This window comes from Taudactylus pleione, unplaced genomic scaffold (genome assembly GCF_031769625.1).
Source record: "Taudactylus pleione unplaced genomic scaffold, aTauple2 ptg000070l, whole genome shotgun sequence".
NCBI classification, from domain to species: domain Eukaryota; kingdom Metazoa; phylum Chordata; class Amphibia; order Anura; family Myobatrachidae; genus Taudactylus; species Taudactylus pleione.
The window spans coordinates 2,557,701-2,578,708 of record NW_028284472.1 but is presented as its reverse complement, the minus strand read 5'-3'; the positions used below and the strand labels follow the sequence as shown (position 1 = coordinate 2,578,708).

At 37.4% G+C, this 21,008-nt stretch overlaps 11 non-coding genes across 11 annotated transcripts; all 11 read left to right on the top strand.

Moving 5' to 3' along the window:
* Window positions 1–4,118: 4,118 nt before the first annotated feature.
* Window positions 4,119–4,190, top strand: TRNAA-CGC (transfer RNA alanine (anticodon CGC)). The gene has a single exon. It is a non-coding gene; the product is annotated as a tRNA-Ala (tRNA).
* Window positions 4,191–5,965: 1,775 nt separating this feature from the next.
* On the top strand, window positions 5,966–6,037 carry TRNAA-CGC (transfer RNA alanine (anticodon CGC)). Its single transcript has one exon. It is a non-coding gene; the product is annotated as a tRNA-Ala (tRNA).
* Window positions 6,038–6,888: 851 nt separating this feature from the next.
* TRNAA-CGC (transfer RNA alanine (anticodon CGC)) lies at window positions 6,889–6,960 on the top strand. The gene has a single exon. It is a non-coding gene; the product is annotated as a tRNA-Ala (tRNA).
* Window positions 6,961–8,721: 1,761 nt separating this feature from the next.
* On the top strand, window positions 8,722–8,793 carry TRNAA-CGC (transfer RNA alanine (anticodon CGC)). Its single transcript has one exon. It is a non-coding gene; the product is annotated as a tRNA-Ala (tRNA).
* Window positions 8,794–9,644: 851 nt separating this feature from the next.
* Window positions 9,645–9,716, top strand: TRNAA-CGC (transfer RNA alanine (anticodon CGC)). The gene has a single exon. It is a non-coding gene; the product is annotated as a tRNA-Ala (tRNA).
* A 1,761-nt stretch (window positions 9,717–11,477) lies between these two features.
* Window positions 11,478–11,549, top strand: TRNAA-CGC (transfer RNA alanine (anticodon CGC)). Its single transcript has one exon. It is a non-coding gene; the product is annotated as a tRNA-Ala (tRNA).
* An 851-nt stretch (window positions 11,550–12,400) lies between these two features.
* TRNAA-CGC (transfer RNA alanine (anticodon CGC)) lies at window positions 12,401–12,472 on the top strand. Its single transcript has one exon. It is a non-coding gene; the product is annotated as a tRNA-Ala (tRNA).
* Window positions 12,473–15,169: 2,697 nt separating this feature from the next.
* TRNAA-CGC (transfer RNA alanine (anticodon CGC)) lies at window positions 15,170–15,241 on the top strand. Its single transcript has one exon. It is a non-coding gene; the product is annotated as a tRNA-Ala (tRNA).
* A 1,774-nt stretch (window positions 15,242–17,015) lies between these two features.
* On the top strand, window positions 17,016–17,087 carry TRNAA-CGC (transfer RNA alanine (anticodon CGC)). Its single transcript has one exon. It is a non-coding gene; the product is annotated as a tRNA-Ala (tRNA).
* A 1,773-nt stretch (window positions 17,088–18,860) lies between these two features.
* On the top strand, window positions 18,861–18,932 carry TRNAA-CGC (transfer RNA alanine (anticodon CGC)). The gene has a single exon. It is a non-coding gene; the product is annotated as a tRNA-Ala (tRNA).
* Window positions 18,933–19,783: 851 nt separating this feature from the next.
* Window positions 19,784–19,855, top strand: TRNAA-CGC (transfer RNA alanine (anticodon CGC)). The gene has a single exon. It is a non-coding gene; the product is annotated as a tRNA-Ala (tRNA).
* Window positions 19,856–21,008: the final 1,153 nt, after the last annotated feature.

Here is a 21,008-nt window from a genome sequence, read left to right as displayed (position 1 = left end):
ATGACAACATATGAACTCTACTTAGATTGTCTGGTGAAGCATTAGCTAGCAATGACCAAGAGGCAGTCATAGCATGCATCCTTTGTGCCCTTCTACTAACTACTGACACTGATGACCAAACAGAATGTAAGACAGCCCTCTAGTTAGCAAAACTTGATCAATATCCACACCATTCATAAGTAAAAGTAGGGGATTCTGATGATAAACCAGTCTCTGATGGAGAACTTTAAGAGCATTCCAATGTTTGGAATGGGCTTCTACTTGCATTCTCATCACCCATGAAAACCATAAAGTCCTTGCAGTGAAGCATGGTATAATGGTTATGCTTCCATCCTCTAAGATATCCCTAATAACACTGAAAAGTAGTAAATCTCTAGTGAATTGTAAAGCTGCAATCACTTATGCATCAGAAAATAGCAGCTCATAGGGGATGTAGCTCGGTGGTAGAGCGCATGCTTCGCTTGTATAAGCTCCTGAGTTCAATCCCCAGAATCTCTAAGTTTTGCAAAATACAGCTTTTTACTATATGTAAACTATCTAGAAGAGCCAAAGATAACATGCAAACCAATACAAGAACTCTACAGCAATAGTCAAAGTTGAATACAAATCATAAAAAATTAATCAAATATGATTATATTCATCATCTTCTTCATTCCATTTTTCAAAGTTAAGTTCCCATTGAATGCCTATTGCCATTCTCCTACACTGAGGGAAAACATATGGTAAGTAGGAAATAGATTTTTTATTCTCAGTGGGAACTGAAGGCGACTACCTGAGCAAAGTTTAATAAAAGCGCGAGACAAATAATATAGCATAACTAAATGATTAAGATTGAGAGACAAGTTCAACCACTTTATGAACAAAAAGAGGATGGACATGGGCTTGGAGGGCAAGCACTTAATGAAATTTCAAAGCATGGAATGATGACAACATATGAACTCTACTTAGATTGTCTGGTGAAGCATTAGCTAGCAATGCCAGAGAGGCAGTCATAGCATGCATCCTTTGTTCCCTTCTACTAAGTTCTGACACTGATGACCAAACAGAATGTAAGACAGCCCTCTAGTTAGCAAAACTTGATCAATATCCACACCATTCATTAGTAAAAGTAGGGGATTCTGATGATAAACCAGTCTCTGATGGAGAACTTTAAGAGCATTCCAGTGTTTGAAATGGGCATCTACCTGCATTCTCTTCAGCCATGAAAACTATAAAGTCCTTGCAGTCAAGCATGGTGTAAAGGTTATGCTTCCATCCTCTAAGATATCCCTAATAACACTGAAAAGTAGTAAATCTCTAGTGAAATGTAAAGCTGCAATCACTTGTGCATAAAAAAATAGCAGCTCATAGGGGATGTTGCTCAGTGGTAGAGCGCATGCTTCGCATGTAAGAGGTCCTGGGTTCATTCCCTGGCATCTCCAAGTTTTACAAAATACAGCTTTTTATCATATGTAAACTCTCTAGTAGAGCCAAAGAAAACAAGCAAACCAATAAAAGTACTCTACAGCAATAGTCAAAGTTGAATACAAATCATAAAAAATCAATCAAATATGATTATATTCATCATCTTCTTCATTCCATTTTTCAAAGTTAAGTTCCCATTGAATGCTTATTGCCATTCTCCTACACTGAGGGAAAACTTATGGTAAGTAGGAAATAGATTTTTTATTTTCAGTGGGACCTGAAGGCGACAACTCAAGCAAAGTTTAATAAAAGAGCGAGACAAATAATATAGCAAAACTAATTGATTAAGATTGAGAGACAAGTTCAAACACTTTGTGAACAAAAAGAGGATGGACATGGGCTTGGAGGGCAAGCACTTAATGAAATTTCAAAGCATGGAATGATGACAACATATGAACTCTACAAAGATTGTCTGTTGAAGCATTAGCTAGCAGTGGCCAAGAGGCAGTCTTAGCATGCATCCTTTGTGCCCTTATGCTAAGTTCTGACACTGATGACCAAACAGAATGTAAGACAGCCCTCTAGTTAGCAAAACTTGATCAATATCCACACCATTCATTAGTAAAAGTAGGGGATTCTGATGATGAACCAGTCTCTGATGGAGAACTTTAAGAGCATTCCAATGTTCAGAATGGGCATCTACTTGCATTCTCATCAGCCATGAAAACCATACAGTCCTTTAAGTCAAGCATGGTATAATGGTTATCCTTCCATCCTCTAAGATATCACTAATAACACTGAAAAGAAGTAAATCTCTAGTGAATTGTAAAGCTGCAATCACTTATGCATCAGAAAATAGCAGCTCATAGGGGATGTAGATCGGTGGTAGAGCGCATGCTTCGCTTGTATAAGCCCCTGAGTTCAATCCCCAGAATCTCTAAGTTTTGCAAAATACAGCTTTTTACCATATGTAAACTCTCTAGAAGAGCCAAAGATAACAAGCAAACCAATACAAGTATTCTACAGCAATAGTCAAAGTTGAATACAAATCATAAAAAAATAATCAATTATGATTATATTCATCATCTTCTTCATTCCATTTTTCAAAGTTAAGTTCCCATTGAATGCCTATTGCCATTCTCCTACACTGAGGGAAAACATATGGTAAGTAGGAAATAGATTTTTTATTCTCAGTGGGAACTGAAGGCGACTACCTGAGCAAAGTTTAATAAAAGAGCGAGACAAATAATATAGCAGAACTAAATGATTAAGATTGAGAGACAAGTACAACCATTAATGAACAAAAAGAGGATGGACATGGGCTTGGAGGGCAAGCACTTAATGAAATTTCAAAGCATGGAATGATGACAACATATCAACTCTACATAGATTGTCTGGTGAAGCATTAGCTAGCAATGCCCAAGAGGCAGTCTTAGCATGCATCCTTTGTGCCCTTCTGCTAAGTTCAGACACTGATGACCAAACAGAATGTAAGACAGCCCTCTAGTTAGCAAAACTTGATCAATATCCACACCATTCATTAGTAAAAGTAGGGGATTCTGATGATAAACCAGTCTCTGATGGAGAACTTTAAGAGCATTCCAGTGTTTGGAAGGGGCATCTACTTGCATTCTCATCAGCCATGAAAACCATAAAGTCCTTGCAGTCAAGCATGGTATAATGGTTATGCTTCCATCCTCTAAGATATCCCTAATAACACTGAAAAGTAGTAAATCTCTAGTGAAATGTAAAGCTGCAATCACTTGTGCATAAAAAAATAGCAGCTGATAGGGGATGTAGCTCAGTGGTAGAGCGCATGCTTCGCATGTTTGAGGCCCCGGATTCAATCCCCAGCATCTCCAAGTTTTACAAAATACAGCTTTTTACCATATGTAAACTCTCTAGTAGAGCCAAAGAAAACAAGCAAACCAATAAAAGTACTCTACAGCAATAGTCAAAGTTGAATACAAATCATAAAAAATCAATCAAATATGATTATATTCATCATCTTCTTCATTCCAGTTTTCAAAGTTAAATTCCCAATTGAATGCCTATTGCCATTCTCCTACACTGAGGGAAAACATATGGTAAGTAGGAAATAGATTTTTTATTTTCAGTGGGAACTGAAGGCGACTACCTGAGCAAAGTTTAATAAAAGAGCGAGACAAATAATATAGCAAAACTAATTGTTTAAGATTGAAAGACAAGTTCAAACACTTTGTGAACAAAAAGAGGATGGACATGGGCTTGGAGGGCAAGCACTTAATGAAATTTCAAAGCATGGAATGATGACAACATATGAACTCTACTTAGATTGTCTGGTGAAGCATTAGCTAGCAATGACCAAGAGGCAGTCATAGCATGCATCCTTTGTGCCCTTCTACTAAGTTCTGACACTGATGACCAAACAGAATGTAAGACAGCCCTCTAGTTAGCAAAACTTGATCAATATCCACACCATTCATAAGTAAAAGTAGGGGATGCTGATGATAAACCAGTCTCTGATGGAGAACTTTAAGAGCATTCCAATGTTTGGAATGGGCTTCTACTTGCATTCTCATCACCCATGAAAACCATAAAGTCCTTGCAGTCAAGCATGGTATAATGGTTATGCTTCCATCCTCTAAGATATCCCTAATAACACTGAAAAGTAGTAAATCTCTAGTGAAATGTAAAGCTGCAATCACTTGTGCATAAAAAAATAGCAGCTCATAGGGGATGTAGCTCAGTGGTAGAGTGCATGCTTCGCATGTATGAGGCCCCGGTTTCAATCCCCGGCATCTCCAAGTTTTACAAAATACAGCTTTTTTACCATATGTAAACTCTCTAGTAGAGCCAAAGAAAACAAGCAAACCAATAAAAGTACTCTACAGCAATAGTCAAAGTTGAATACAAATCATAAAAAATCAATCAAATATGATTATATTCATCATCTTCTTCATTCCATTTTTCAAAGTTAAGTTCCCATTGAATGCTTATTGCCATTCTCCTACACTGAGGGAAAACTTATGGTAAGTAGGAAATAGATTTTTTATTCTCAGTGGGAACTGAAGGCGACAACTCAAGCAAAGTTTAATAAAAGAGCGAGACAAATAATTTAGCAAAACTAATTGATTAAGATTGAGAGACAAGTTCAAACTCTTTGTGAAGAAAAAGAGGATGGACATGGGCTTGGAGGGCAAGCACTTAATGATATTTCAAAGCATGGAATGATGACAACATATCAACTCTACATAGATTGTCTGGTGAAGCATTAGCTAGCAGTGGCTAAGAGGCAGTCTTAGCATGCATCCTTTGTGCCCTTCTGCTAAGTTCTGACACTGATGACCAAACAGAATGTAAGACAGCCCTCTAGTTAGCAAAACTTGATCAATATCCACACCATTCATTAGTAAAAGTAGGGGATTCTGATGATGAACCAGTCTCTGATGGAGAACTTTAAGAGCATTCCAATGTTCGGAATGGGCATCTACTTGCATTCTCATCAGCCATGAAAACCATAAAGTCCTTGAAGTCAAGCATGGTATAATGGTTATCCTTCCATCCTCTAAGATATCACTAATAACACTGAAAAGTAGTAAATCTCTAGTGAATTGTAAAGCTGCAATCACTTATGCATCAGAAAATAGCAGCTCATAGGGGATGTAGCTCGGTGGTAGAGCGCATGCTTCGCTTGTATAAGCTCCTGAGTTCAATCCCCAGAATCTCTAAGTTTTGCAAAATACAGCTTTTTACCATATGTAAACTCTCTAGAAGAGCCAAAGATAACAAGCAAACCAATACAAGAACTCTACAGCAATAGTCAAAGTTGAATACAAATCATAAAAAATTAATCAAATATGATTATATTCATCATCTTCTTCATTCCATTTTTCAAAGTTAAGTTCCCATTGAATGCCTATTGCCATTCTCCTACACTGAGGGAAAACATATGGTAAGTAGGAAATAGATTTTTTATTCTCAGTGGGAACTGAAGGCGACTACCTGAGCAAAGTTTAATAAAAGAGCGAGACAAATAATATAGCAGAACTAAATGATTAAGATTGAGAGACAAGTTCAACCACTTTATGAACAAAAAGAGGATGGACATGGGCTTGGAGGGCAAGCACTTAATGAAATTTCAAAGCATGGAATGATGACAACATATCAACTCTACATAGATTGTCTGGTGAAGCATTAGCTAGCAATGCCCAAGAGGCAGTCTTAGCATGCATCCTTTGTGCCCTTCTGCTAAGTTCTGACACTGATGACCAAACAGAATGTAAGACAGCCCTCTAGTTAGCAAAACTTGATCAATATCCACACCATTCATTAGTAAAAGTAGGGGATTCTGATGATAAACCAGTCTCTGATGGAGAACTTTAAGAGCATTCCAGTGTTTGGAAGGGGCATCTACTTGCATTCTCATCAGCCATGAGAACCATAAAGTCCTTGCAGTCAAGCATGGTATAATGGTTATGCTTCCATCCTCTAAGATATCCCTAATAACACTGAAAAGTAGTAAATCTCTAGTGAAATGTAAAGCTGCAATCACTTGTGCATAAAAAAATAGCAGCTCATAGGGGATGTAGCTCAGTGGTAGAGTGCATGCTTCGCATGTATGAGGCCCCGGATTCAATCCCCGGCATCTCCAAGTTTTACAAAATACAGCTTTTTACCATATGTAAACTCTCTAGTAGAGCCAAAGAAAACAAGCAAACCAATAAAAGTACTCTACAGCAATAGTCAAAGTTGAATACAAATCATAAAAAATCAATCAAATATGATTATATTCATCATCTTCTTCATTCCATTTTTCAAAGTTAAGTTCCCATTGAATGCTTATTGCCATTCTCCTACACTGAGGGAAAACTTATGGTAAGTAGGAAATAGATTTTTTATTTTCAGTGGGACCTGAAGGCGACAACTCAAGCAAAGTTTAATAGAAGAGCGAGACAAATAATATAGCAAAACTAATTGATTAAGATTGAGAGACAAGTTCAAACACTTTGTGAACAAAAAGAGGATGGACATGGGCTTGGAGGGCAAGTACTTAATGAAATTTCAAAGCATGGAATGATGACAACATATCAACTCTACATAGATTGTCTGGTGAAGCATTAGCTAGCTGTGGCCAAGAGGCAGTCTTAGCATGCATCCTTTGTGCCCTTATGCTAAGTTCTGACACTGATGACCAAACAGAATGTAAGACAGCCCTCTAGTTAGCAAAACTTGATCAATATCCACACCATTCATTAGTAAAAGTAGGGGATTCTGATGATGAACCAGTCTCTGATGGAGAACTTTAAGAGCATTCCAATGTTCGGAATGGGCATCTACTTGCATTCTCATCAGCCATGAAAACCATAAAGTCCTTGCAGTCAACCATGGTATAATGGTTATGCTTCCATCCTCTAAGATATCCCTAATAACACTGAAAAGTAGTAAATCTCTAGTGAAATGTAAAGCTGCAATCACTTGTGCATAAAAAAATAGCAGCTCATAGGGGATATAGCTCAGTGGTAGAGCGCATGCTTCGCATGTATGAGGCCCCGGATTCAATCCCCGGCATCTCCAAGTTTTACAAAATACAGCTTTTTACCATATGTAAACTCTCTAGTAGAGCCAAAGAAAACAAGCAAACCAATAAAAGTACTCTACAGCAATAGTCAAAGTTGAATACAAATCATAAAAAATCAATCAAATATGATTATATTCATCATCTTCTTCATTCCATTTTTCAAAGTTAAGTTCCCATTGAATGCCTATTGCCATTCTCCTACACTGAGGGAAAACATATGGTAAGTAGGAAATAGATTTTTTATTTTCAGTGGGAACTGAAGGTGACTACCTGAGCAAAGTTTAATAAAAGAGCGAGACAAATAATATAGCAAAACTAATTGTTTAAGATTGAAAGACAAGTTCAAACACTTTGTGAACAAAAAGAGGATGGACATGGGCTTGGAGGGCAAGCACTTAATGAAATTTCAAAGCATGGAATGATGACAACATATGAACTCTACTTAGATTGTCTGGTGAAGCATTAGCTAGCAATGCCAGAAAGGCAGTCATAGCATGCATCCTTTGTTCCCTTCTACTAAGTTCTGACACTGATGACCAAACAGAATGTAAGACAGCCCTCTAGTTAGCAAAACTTGATCAATATCCACACCATTCATTAGTAAAAGTAGGGGATTCTGATGATAAACCAGTCTCTGATGGAGAACTTTAAGAGCATTCCAATGTTTGGAATGGGCTTCTACTTGCATTCTCATCACCCATGAAAACCATAAAGTCCTTGCAGTCAAGCATGGTATAAAGGTTATGCTTCCATCCTCTAAAATATCCCTAATAACACTGAAAAGTAGTAAATCTCTAGTGAAATGTAAAGCTGCAATCACTTGTGCATAAAAAAATAGCAGCTCATACGGGATGTTGCTCAGTGGTAGAGCGCATGCTTCGCATGTAAGAGTCCCCGGCATCTCCAAGTTTTACAAAATACAGCTTTTTACCATATGTAAACTCTGTAGTAGAGCCAAAGAAAACAAGCAAACCAATAAAAGTACTCTACAGCAATAGTCAAAGTTGAATACAAATCATAAAAAATCAATCAAATATGATTATATTCATCATCTTCTTCATTCCATTTTTCAAAGTTAAGTTCCCATTGAATGCTTATTGCCATTCTCCTACACTGAGGGAAAACTTATGGTAAGTAGGAAATAGATTTTTTATTTTCAGTGGGACCTGAAGGTGACAACTCAAGCAAAGTTTAATAAAAGAGCGAGACAAATAATATAGCAAAACTAATTGATTAAGATTGAGAGACAAGTTCAAACACTTTGTGAACAAAAAGAGGATGGACATGGGCTTGGAGGGCAAGTACTTAATGAAATTTCAAAGCATGGAATGATGACAACATATCAACTCTACATAGATTGTCTGGTGAAGCATTAGCTAGCTGTGGCCAAGAGGCAGTCTTAGCATGCATCCTTTGTGCCCTTATGCTAAGTTCTGACACTGATGACCAAACAGAATGTAAGACAGCCCTCTAGTTAGCAAAACTTGATCAATAGCCACACCATTCAATAGTAAAAGTAGGGGATTCTGATGATAAACCAGTCTCTGATGGAGAACTTTAAGAGCATTCCAGTGTTTGGAATGGGCATCTACTTGCATTCTCATCAGCCATGAAAACCATAAAGTCCTTGCAGTCAAGCATGGTATAATGGTTATGCTTCCATCCTCTAAGATATCCCTAATAACACTGAAAAGTAGTAAATCTCTAGTAAAATATAAAGCTGCAATCACTTGTGCATAAAAAAATAGCAGCTCATAGGGGATGTAGCTCAGTGGTAGAGCGCATGCTTCGCATGTATGAGGCCCCGGTTTCAATCCCCGGCATCTCCAAGTTTTACAAAATACAGCTTTTTACCATATGTAAACTCTCTAGTAGAGCCAAAGAAAACAAGCAAACCAATAAAAGTACTCTACAGCAATAGTCAAAGTTGAATACAAATCATAAAAAATCAATCAAATATGATTATATTCATCATCTTCTTCATTCCATTTTTCAAAGTTAAGTTCCCATTGAATGCCTATTGCCATTCTCCTACACTGAGGGAAAACATATGGTAAGTAGGAAATAGATTTTTTATTCTCAGTGGGAACTGAAGGTGACTACCTGAGCAAAGTTTAATAAAAGAGCGAGACAAATAATATAGCAGAACTAAATGATTAAGATTGAGAGACAAGTTCAACCACTTTATGAACAAAAAGAGGATGGACATGGGCTTGGAGGGCCAGCACTTAATGAAATTTCAAAGCATGGAATGATGACAACATATCAACTCTACATAGATTGTCTGGTGAAGCATTAGCTAGCAATGCCCAAGAGGCAGTCTTAGCATGCATCCTTTGTGCCCTTCTGCTAAGTTCTGACACTGATGACCAAACAGAATGTAAGACAGCCCTCTAGTTAGCAAAACTTGATCAATATCCACACCATTCATTAGTAAAAGTAGGGGATTCTGATGATAAACCAGTCTCTGATGGAGAACTTTAAGAGCATTCCAGTGTTTGGAAGGGGCATCTACTTGCATTCTCATCAGCCATGAGAACCATAAAGTCCTTGCAGTCAAGCATGGTATAATGGTTATGCTTCCATCCTCTAAGATATCCCTAATAACACTGAAAAGTAGTAAATCTCTAGTGAAATGTAAAGCTGCAATCACTTGTGCATAAAAAAATAGCAGCTCATAGGGGATGTAGCTCAGTGGTAGAGTGCATGCTTCGCATGTATGAGGCCCCGGATTCAATCCCCGGCATCTCCAAGTTTTACAAAATACAGCTTTTTACCATATGTAAACTCTCTAGTAGAGCCAAAGAAAACAAGCAAACCAATAAAAGTACTCTACAGCAATAGTCAAAGTTGAATACAAATCATAAAAAATCAATCAAATATGATTATATTCATCATCTTCTTCATTCCATTTTTCAAAGTTAAGTTCCCATTGAATGCCTATTGCCATTCTCCTACACTGAGGGAAAACATATGGTAAGTAGGAAATAGATTTTTTATTTTCAGTGGGAACTGAAGGTGACTACCTGAGCAAAGTTTAATAAAAGAGCGAGACAAATAATATAGCAAAACTAATTGTTTAAGATTGAAAGACAAGTTCAAACACTTTGTGAACAAAAAGAGGATGGACATGGGCTTGGAGGGCAAGCACTTAATGAAATTTCAAAGCATGGAATGATGACAACATATGAACTCTACTTAGATTGTCTGGTGAAGCATTAGCTAGCAATGCCAGAAAGGCAGTCATAGCATGCATCCTTTGTTCCCTTCTACTAAGTTCTGACACTGATGACCAAACAGAATGTAAGACAGCCCTCTAGTTAGCAAAACTTGATCAATATCCACACCATTCATTAGTAAAAGTAGGGGATTCTGATGATAAACCAGTCTCTGATGGAGAACTTTAAGAGCATTCCAGTGTTTGGAATGGGCTTCTACTTGCATTCTCATCAGCCATGAAAACCATAAAGTCCTTGCAGTCAAGCATGGTATAAAGGTTATGCTTCCATCCTCTAAGATATCCCTAATAACACTGAAAAGTAGTAAATCTCTAGTGAAATGTAAAGCTGCAATCACTTGTGCATAAAAAAATAGCAGCTCATACGGGATGTTGCTCAGTGGTAGAGCGCATGCTTCGCATGTAAGAGTCCCCGGCATCTCCAAGTTTTACAAAATACAGCTTTTTACCATATGTAAACTCTCTAGTAGAGCCAAAGAAAACAAGCAAACCAATAAAAGTACTCTACAGCAATAGTCAAAGTTGAATACAAATCATAAAAAATCAATCAAATATGATTATATTCATCATTTTCTTCATTCCATTTTTCAAAGTTAAGTTCCCATTGAATGCTTATTGCCATTCTCCTACACTGAGGGAAAACTTATGGTAAGTAGGAAATAGATTTTTTATTTTCAGTGGGACCTGAAGGCGACAACTCAAGCAAAGTTTAATAGAAGAGCGAGACAAATAATATAGCAAAACTAATTGATTAAGATTGAGAGACAAGTTCAAACACTTTGTGAACAAAAAGAGGATGGACATGGGCTTGGAGGGCAAGTACTTAATGAAATTTCAAAGCATGGAATGATGACAACATATCAACTCTACATAGATTGTCTGGTGAAGCATTAGCTAGCTGTGGCCAAGAGGCAGTCTTAGCATGCATCCTTTGTGCCCTTATGCTAAGTTCTGACACTGATGACCAAACAGAATGTAAGACAGCCCTCTAGTTAGCAAAACTTGATCAATATCCACACCATTCATTAGTAAAAGTAGGGGATTCTGATGATGAACCAGTCTCTGATGGAGAACTTTAAGAGCATTCCAATGTTCGGAATGGGCATCTACTTGCATTCTCATCAGCCATGAAAACCATAAAGTCCTTGCAGTCAACCATGGTATAATGGTTATGCTTCCATCCTCTAAGATATCCCTAATAACACTGAAAAGTAGTAAATCTCTAGTGAAATGTAAAGCTGCAATCACTTGTGCATAAAAAAATAGCAGCTCATAGGGGATATAGCTCAGTGGTAGAGCGCATGCTTCGCATGTATGAGGCCCCGGATTCAATCCCCGGCATCTCCAAGTTTTACAAAATACAGCTTTTTACCATATGTAAACTCTCTAGTAGAGCCAAAGAAAACAAGCAAACCAATAAAAGTACTCTACAGCAATAGTCAAAGTTGAATACAAATCATAAAAAATCAATCAAATATGATTATATTCATCATCTTCTTCATTCCATTTTTCAAAGTTAAGTTCCCATTGAATGCCTATTGCCATTCTCCTACACTGAGGGAAAACATATGGTAAGTAGGAAATAGATTTTTTATTTTCAGTGGGAACTGAAGGTGACTACCTGAGCAAAGTTTAATAAAAGAGCGAGACAAATAATATAGCAAAACTAATTGTTTAAGATTGAAAGACAAGTTCAAACACTTTGTGAACAAAAAGAGGATGGACATGGGCTTGGAGGGCAAGCACTTAATGAAATTTCAAAGCATGGAATGATGACAACATATGAACTCTACTTAGATTGTCTGGTGAAGCATTAGCTAGCAATGCCAGAAAGGCAGTCATAGCATGCATCCTTTGTTCCCTTCTACTAAGTTCTGACACTGATGACCAAACAGAATGTAAGACAGCCCTCTAGTTAGCAAAACTTGATCAATATCCACACCATTCATTAGTAAAAGTAGGGGATTCTGATGATAAACCAGTCTCTGATGGAGAACTTTAAGAGCATTCCAATGTTTGGAATGGGCTTCTACTTGCATTCTCATCACCCATGAAAACCATAAAGTCCTTGCAGTCAAGCATGGTATAATGGTTATGCTTCCATCCTCTAAGATATCCCTAATAACACTGAAAAGTAGTAAATCTCTAGTAAAATATAAAGCTGCAATCACTTGTGCATAAAAAAATAGCAGCTCATAGGGGATGTAGCTCAGTGGTAGAGCGCATGCTTCGCATGTATGAGGCCCCGGTTTCAATCCCCGGCATCTCCAAGTTTTACAAAATACAGCTTTTTACCATATGTAAACTCTCTAGTAGAGCCAAAGAAAACAAGCAAACCAATAAAAGTACTCTACAGCAATAGTCAAAGTTGAATACAAATCATAAAAAATCAATCAAATATGATTATATTCATCATCTTCTTCATTCCATTTTTCAAAGTTAAGTTCCCATTGAATGCCTATTGCCATTCTCCTACACTGAGGGAAAACATATGGTAAGTAGGAAATAGATTTTTTATTTTCAGTGGGAACTGAAGGCGACTACCCGAGTAAAGTTTAATAAAAGAGCGAGACAAATAATATAGCAAAACTAATTGATTAAGATTGAGAGACAAGTTCAAACACTTTGCAAACAAAAAGAGGATGGACATTGGCTTGGAGGGCAAGCACTTAATGATATATCAAAGCATGGAATGATGACAACATATCAACTCTACATGGATTGTCTGGTGAAGCATTAGCTAGCTGTGGCCAAGAGGCAGTCTTAGCATGCATCCTTTGTGCACTTCTGCTAAGTTCTGACACTGATGACCAAACAGAATGTAAGACAGCCCTCTAGTTAGCAAAACTTGATCAATATCCACACCATTCTGTAGTAAAAGTAGGGGATTCTGATGATGAAGCAGTCTCTGATGGAGAACTTAAAGAGCATTCCAGTGTTTGGAAGGGGCATCTACTTGCATTCTCATCAGCCATGAAAACCATAAAGTCCTTGCAGTCAAGCATGGTATAATGGTTATGCTTCCATCCTCTAAGTTATACCTAATAACACTGAAAAGTAGTAAATCTCTAGTGAAATGTAAAGCTGCAATCACTTGTGCATAAAAAAATAGCAGCTCATAGGGGATGTAGCTCAGTGGTAGAGCGCATGCTTCGCATGTTTGAGGCCCCGAATTCAATCCCCGGCATCTCCAAGTTTTACAAAATACAGCTTTTTACCATATGTAAACTCTCTAGTAGAGCCAAAGAAAACAAGCAAACCAATAAAAGTACTCTACAGCAATAGTCAAAGTTGAATACAAATCATAAAAAATCAATCAAATATGATTATATTCATCATCTTCTTCATTCCAGTTTTCAAAGTTAAATACCTATTGAATGCCTATTGCCATTCTCCTACACTGAGGGAAAACATATGGTAAGTAGGAAATAGATTTTTTATTTTCAGTGGGAACTGAAGGCGACAACTCAAGCAAAGTTTAATAAAAGAGCGAGACAAATAATATAGCAAAACTAATTGATTAAGATTGAGAGACAAGTTCAAACACTTTGTGAACAAAAAGAGGATGGGCATGGGCTTGGAGGGCAAGCACTTAATGATATTTCAAAGCATGGAATGATGACAACATATCAACTCTACATAGATTGTCTGGTGAAGCATTAGCTAGCAGTGGCCAAGAGGCAGTCTTAGCATGCATCCTTTGTGCCCTTCTGCTAAGTTCTGACACTGATGACCAAACAGAATGTGAGACAGCCCTCTAGTTAGCAAAACTTGATCAATATCCACACCATTCATTAGTAAAAGTAGGGGATTCTGATGATGAACCAGTCTCTGATGGAGAACTTTAAGAGCATTCCAATGTTCGGAATGGGCATCTACTTGCATTCTCATCAGCCATGAAAACCATAAAGTCCTTGAAGTCAAGCATGGTATAATGGTTATCCTTCCATCCTCTAAGATATCACTAATAACACTGAAAAGCAGTAAATCTCTAGTGAATTGTAAAGCTGCAATCACTTATGCATCAGAAAATAGCAGCTCATAGGGGATGTAGCTCGGTGGTAGAGCGCATGCTTCGCTTGCATAAGCTCCTGAGTTCAATCCCCAGAATCTCTAAGTTTTGCAAAATACAGCTTTTTACCATATGTAAACTCTCTAGAAGAGCCAAAGATAACAAGCAAACCAATACAAGAACTCTACAGCAATAGTCAAAGTTGAATACAAATCTTAAAAAATTAATCAAATATGATTATATTCATCATCTTCTTCATTCCATTTTTCAAAGTTAAGTTCCCATTGAATGCCTATTGCCATTCTCCTACACTGAGGGAAAACATATGGTAAGTAGGAAATAGGTTTTTTATTCTCAGTGGGAACTGAAGGCGACTACCTGAGCAAAGTTTAATAAAAGAGCGAGACAAATAATCTAGCATAACTAAATGATTAAGATTGAGAGACAAGTTCAACCACTTTATGAACAAAAAGAGGATGGACATGGGCTTGGAGGGCAAGCACTTAATGAAATTTCAAAGCATGGAATGATGACAACATATCAACTCTACATAGATTGCCTGGTGAAGCATTAGCTAGCAATGCCCATGAGGCAGTCTTAGCATGCATCCTTTGTGCCCTTCTGCTAAGTTCTGACACTGATGACCATACAGAATGTACGACAGCCCTCTAGTTAGCAAAACTTGATCAATATCCACACCATTCAATAGTAAAAGTAGGGGATTCTGATGATAAACCAGTCTCTGATGGAGAACTTTAAGAGCATTCCAGTGTTTGGAATGGGCATCTACTTGCATTCTCATCAGCCATGAAAACCATAAAGTCCTTGCAGTCAAGCATGGTATAATGGTTATGCTTCCATCCTCTAAGATATCCCTAATAACACTGAAAAGTAGTAAATCTCTAGTAAAATATAAAGCTGCAATCACTTGTGCATAAAAAAATAGCAGCTCATAGGGGATGTAGCTCAGTGGTAGAGCGCATGCTTCGCATGTATGAGGCCCCGGTTTCAATCCCCGGCATCTCCAAGTTTTACAAAATACAGCTTTTTACCTTATGTAAACTCTCTAGTAGAGCCAAAGAAAACAAGCAAACCAATAAAAGTACTCTACAGCAATAGTCAAAGTTGAATACAAATCATAAAAAATCAATCAAATATGATTATATTCATCATCTTCTTCATTCCATTTTTCAAAGTTAAGTTCCCATTGAATGCCTATTGCCATTCTCCTACACTGAGGGAAAACATATGGTAAGTAGGAAATAGATTTTTTATTTTCAGTGGGAACTGAAGGCGACTACCCGAGTAAAGTTTAATAAAAGAGCGAGACAAATAATATAGCAAAACTAATTGATTAAGATTGAGAGACAAGTTCAAACACTTTGCGAACAAAAAGAGGATGGACATGGGCTTGGAGGGCAAGCACTTAATGATATATCAAAGCATGGAATGATGACAACATATCAACTCTACATGGATTGTCTGGTGAAGCATTAGCTAGCAGTGGCCAAGAGGCAGTCTTAGCATGCATCCTTTGGGCCCTTCTGCTAAGTTCTGACACTGATGACCAAACAGAATGTAAGACAGCCCTCTAGTTAGCAAAACTTGATCAATATCCACACCATTCTGTAGTAAAAGTAGGGGATTCTGATGATGAAGCAGTCTCTGATGGAGAACTTTAAGAGCATTCCAATGTTCGGAATGGGCATCTACTTGCATTCTCATCAGCCATGAAAACCATAAAGTCCTTGAAGTCAAGCATGGTATAATGGTTATCCTTCCATCATCTAAGATATCACTAATAACACTGAAAAGTAGTAAATCTCTAGTGAATTGTAAAGCTGCAATCACTTATGCATCAGAAAATAGCAGCTCATATGGGATGTAGCTCGGTGGTAGAGCGCATGCTTCGCTTGTATAAGCTCCTGAGTTCAATCCCCAGAATCTCTAAGTTTTGAAAAATACAGCTTTTTACCATATGTAAACTCTCTAGAAGATCCAAAGATAACAAGCAAACCAATACAAGTACTCTACAGCAATAGTCAAAGTTGAATACAAATCATAAAAAATTAATCAAATATGATTATATTCATCATCTTCTTCATTCCATTTTTCAAAGTTAAGTTCCCATTGAATGCCTATTGCCATTCTCCTACACTGAGGGAAAACATATGGTAAGTAGGAAATAGATTTTTTATTCTCAGTGGGAACTGAAAGCGACTACCTGAGCAAAGTTTAATAAAAGAGCGAGACAAATAATATAGCAGAACTAAATGATTAAGATTGAGAGACAAGTTCAACCACTTTATGAACAAAAAGAGGATGGACATGGGCTTGGAGGGCAAGCACTTAATGAAATTTCAAAGCATGGAATGATGACAACATATCAACTCTACATAGATTGTCTGGTGAAGCATTAGCTAGCAATGCCCAAGAGGCAGTCTTAGCATGCATCCTTTGTGCCCTTCAGCTAAGTTCTGACACTGATGACCAAACAGAATGTAAGACAGCCCTCTAGTTAGCAAAACTTGATCAATATCCACACCAATCATTAGTAAAAGTAGGGGATTCTGATGATAAACCAGTCTCTGATGGAGAACTTTAAGAGCATTCCAGGGTTTGGAATGGGCATCTACTTGCATTCTCATCAGCCGTGAAAACCATAAAGTCCTTGCAGTCAAGCATGGTATAATGGTTATGCTTCCATCCTCTAAGATATCCCTAATAACACTGAAAAGTAGTAAATCTCAAGTAAAATATAAAGCTGCAATCACTTGTGCATAAAAAAATAGCAGCTCATAGGGGATGTAGCTCAGTGGTAGAGCGCATGCTTCGCATGTATGAGGCCCCGGTTTCAATCCCCGGCATCTCCAAGTTTTACAAAATACAGCTTTTTACCATATGTAAACTCTCTAGTAGAGCCAAAGAAAACAAGCAAACCAATAAAAGTACTCTACAGCAATAGTCAAAGTTGATTACAAATCATAAAAAATCAATCAAATATGATTATATTCATCATCTTCTTCATTCCATTTTTCAAAGTTAAGTTCCCATTGAATGCTTATTGCCATTCTCCTACACTGAGGGAAAACTTATGGTAAGTAGGAAATAGATTTTTTATTTTCAGTGGGAACTGAAGGCGACAACTCAAGCAAAGTTTAATAAAAGAGCGAGACAAATAATATAGCAAAACTAATTGATTAAGATTGAGAGACAAGTTCAAACACTTTGTGAAGAAAAAGAGGATGGACATGGGCTTGGAGGGCAAGCACTTAATGTTATTTCAAAGCATGGAATGATGACAACATATCAACTCTACATAGATTGTCTGGTGAAGCATTAGCTAGCAGTGGCCAAGAGGCAGTCTTAGCATGCATCCTTTGTGCCCTTCTGCTAAGTTCTGACACTGATGACCAAACAGAATGTAAGACAGCCCTCTAGTTAGCAAAACTTGATCAATATCCACACCATTCATTAGTAAAAGTAGGGGATTCTGATGATGAACCAGTCTCTGATGGAGAACTATAAGAGCATTCCAATGTTCGGAATGGGCATCTACTTGCATTCTCATCAGCCATGAAAACCATAAAGTCCTTGAAGTCAAGCATGGTATAATGGTTATCCTTCCATCCTCTAAGATATCACTAATAACACTGAAAAGTAGTAAATCTCTAGTGAATTGTAAAGCTGCAATCACTTATGCATCAGAAAATAGCAGCTCATAGGGGATGTAGCTCGGTTGTAGAGCGCATGCTTCGCTTGTATAAGCTCCTGAGTTCAATCCCCAGAATCTCTAAGTTTTGCAAAATACAGCTTTTTACCATATGTAAACTCTCTAGTAGAGCCAAAGAAAACAAGCAAACCAATAAAAGTACTCTACAGCAATAGTCAAAGTTGAATACAAATCATAAAAAATCAATCAAATATGATTATATTCATCATCTTCTTCATTCCATTTTTCAAAGTTAAGTTCCCATTGAATGCCTATTGCCATTCTCCTACACTGAGGGAAAACATATGGTAAGTAGGAAATAGATTTTTTATTTTCAGTGGGAACTGATTGCGACTACCCGAGCAAAGTTTAATAAAAGAGCAAGACAAATAATATAGCAAAACTAATTGATTAAGATTGAGAGACAAGTTCAAACACTTTGTGAACAAAAAGAGGATGGACATGGGCTTGGAGGGCAAGCACTTAATGATATATCAAAGCATGGAATGATGACAGCATATCAACTCTACATGGATTGTCTGGTGAAGCATTAGCTAGCAGTTGCCAAGAGGCAGTCTTAGCATGCATCCTTTGTTCCCTTCTGCTAAGTTCTGACACTGATGACCAAACAGAATGTAAGACAGCCCTCTAGTTAGCAAAACTTGATCAATATCCACACCATTCTGTAGTAAAAGTAGGGGATTCTGATGATGAACCAGTCTCTGATGGAGAACTTTAAGAGCATTCCAATGTTCGGAATGGGCATCTACTTGCATTCTCATCAGCCATGAAACCATAAAGTCCTTGAAGTCAAGCATGGTATAATGGTTATCCTTCCATCATCTAAGATATCCCTAATAACACTGAAAAGTAGTAAATCTCTAGTAAAATATAAAGCTGCAATCACTTGTGCATAAAAAAATAGCAGCTCATAGGGGATGTAGCTCAGTGGTAGAGCGCATGCTTCGCATGTATGAGGCCCCGGTTTCAATCCCCGGCATCTCCAAATTTTACAAAATACAGCTTTTTACCATATGTAAACTCTCTAGTAGAGCCAAAGAAAACAAGCAAACCAATAAAAGTACTCTACAGCAATAGTCAAAGTTGAATACAAATCATAAAAAATCAATCAAATATGATTATATTCATCATCTTCTTCATTCCATTTTTCAAAGTTAAGTTCCCATTGAATGCTTATTGCCATTCTCCTACACTGAGGGAAAACTTATGGTAAGTAGGAAATAGATTTTTTATTTTCAGTGGGAACTGAAGGCGACAACTCAAGCAAAGTTTAATAAAAGAGTGAGACAAATAATATAGCAAAACTAATTGATTAAGATTGAGAGACAAGTTCAAACACTTTGTGAACAAAAAGAGGATGGACATGGGCTTGGAGGGCAAGCACTTAATGACATTTCAAAGCATGGAATGATGACAACATATGAACTCTACTTAGATTGTCTGGTGAAGCATTAGCTAGCAATGCCCAAGAGGCAGTCATAGCATGCATCCTTTGTGCCCTTCTACTAAGTTCTGACACTGATGACCAAACAGAATATAAGACAGCCCTCTAGTTAGCAAAACTTGATCAATATCCACACCATTCATTAGTAAAAGTAGGGGATTCTGATGATAAACCAGTCTCTGATGGAGAACTTTAAGAGCATTCCAATGTTTGGAGTGGGCTTCTACTTGCATTCTCATCACCCATGAAAACCATAAAGTCCTTGAAGTCAAGCATGGTATAATGGTTATGCTTCCATCCTCTAAGATATCCCTAATAACACTGAAAAGTAGTAAATCTCTAGTGAAATGTAAAGCTGCAATCACTTGTGCATAAAAAAATAGCAGCTCATAGGGGATGTAGCTCAGTGGTAGAGCGCATGCTTCGCATGTATGAGGCCCCGGTTTCAATCCCCGGCATCTCCAAGTTTTACAAAATACAGCTTTTTACCATATGTAAACTCTCTAGTAGAGCCAAAGAAAACAAGCAAACCAATAAAAGTACTCTACAGCAATAGTCAAAGTTGATTACAAATCATAAAAAATCAATCAAATATGATTATATTCATCATCTTCTTCATTCCATTTTTCAAAGTTAAGTTCCCATTGAATGCTTATTGCCATTCTCCTACACTGAGGGAAAACTTATGGTAAGTAGGAAATAGATTTTTTATTTTCAGTGGGAACTGAAGGCGACAACTCAAGCAAAGTTTAATAAAAGAGCGAGACAAATAATATAGCAAAACTAATTGATTAAGATTGAGAGACAAGTTCAAACACTTTGTGAAGAAAAAGAGGATGGACATGGGCTTGGAGGGCAAGCACTTAATGTTATTTCAAAGCATGGAATGATGACAACATATCAACTCTACATAGATTGTCTGGTGAAGCATTAGCTAGCAGTGGCCAAGAGGCAGTCTTAGCATGCATCCTTTGTGCCCTTCTGCTAAGTTCTGACACTGATGACCAAACAGAATGTAAGACAGCCCTCTAGTTAGCAAAACTTGATCAATATCCACACCATTCATTAGTAAAAGTAGGGGATTCTGATGATGAACCAGTCTCTGATGGAGAACTATAAGAGCATTCCAATGTTCGGAATGGGCATCTACTTGCATTCTCATCAGCCATGAAAACCATAAAGTCCTTGAAGTCAAGCATGGTATAATGGTTATCCTTCCATCCTCTAAGATATCACTAATAACACTGAAAAGTAGTAAATCTCTAGTGAATTGTAAAGCTGCAATCACTTATGCATCAGAAAATAGCAGCTCATAGGGGATGTAGCTCGGTTGTAGAGCGCATGCTTCGCTTGTATAAGCTCCTGAGTTCAATCCCCAGAATCTCTAAGTTTTGCAAAATACAGCTTTTTACCATATGTAAACTCTCTAGTAGAGCCAAAGAAAACAAGCAAACCAATAAAAGTACTCTACAGCAATAGTCAAAGTTGAATACAAATCATAAAAAATCAATCAAATATGATTATATTCATCATCTTCTTCATTCCATTTTTCAAAGTTAAGTTCCCATTGAATGCCTATTGCCATTCTCCTACACTGAGGGAAAACATATGGTAAGT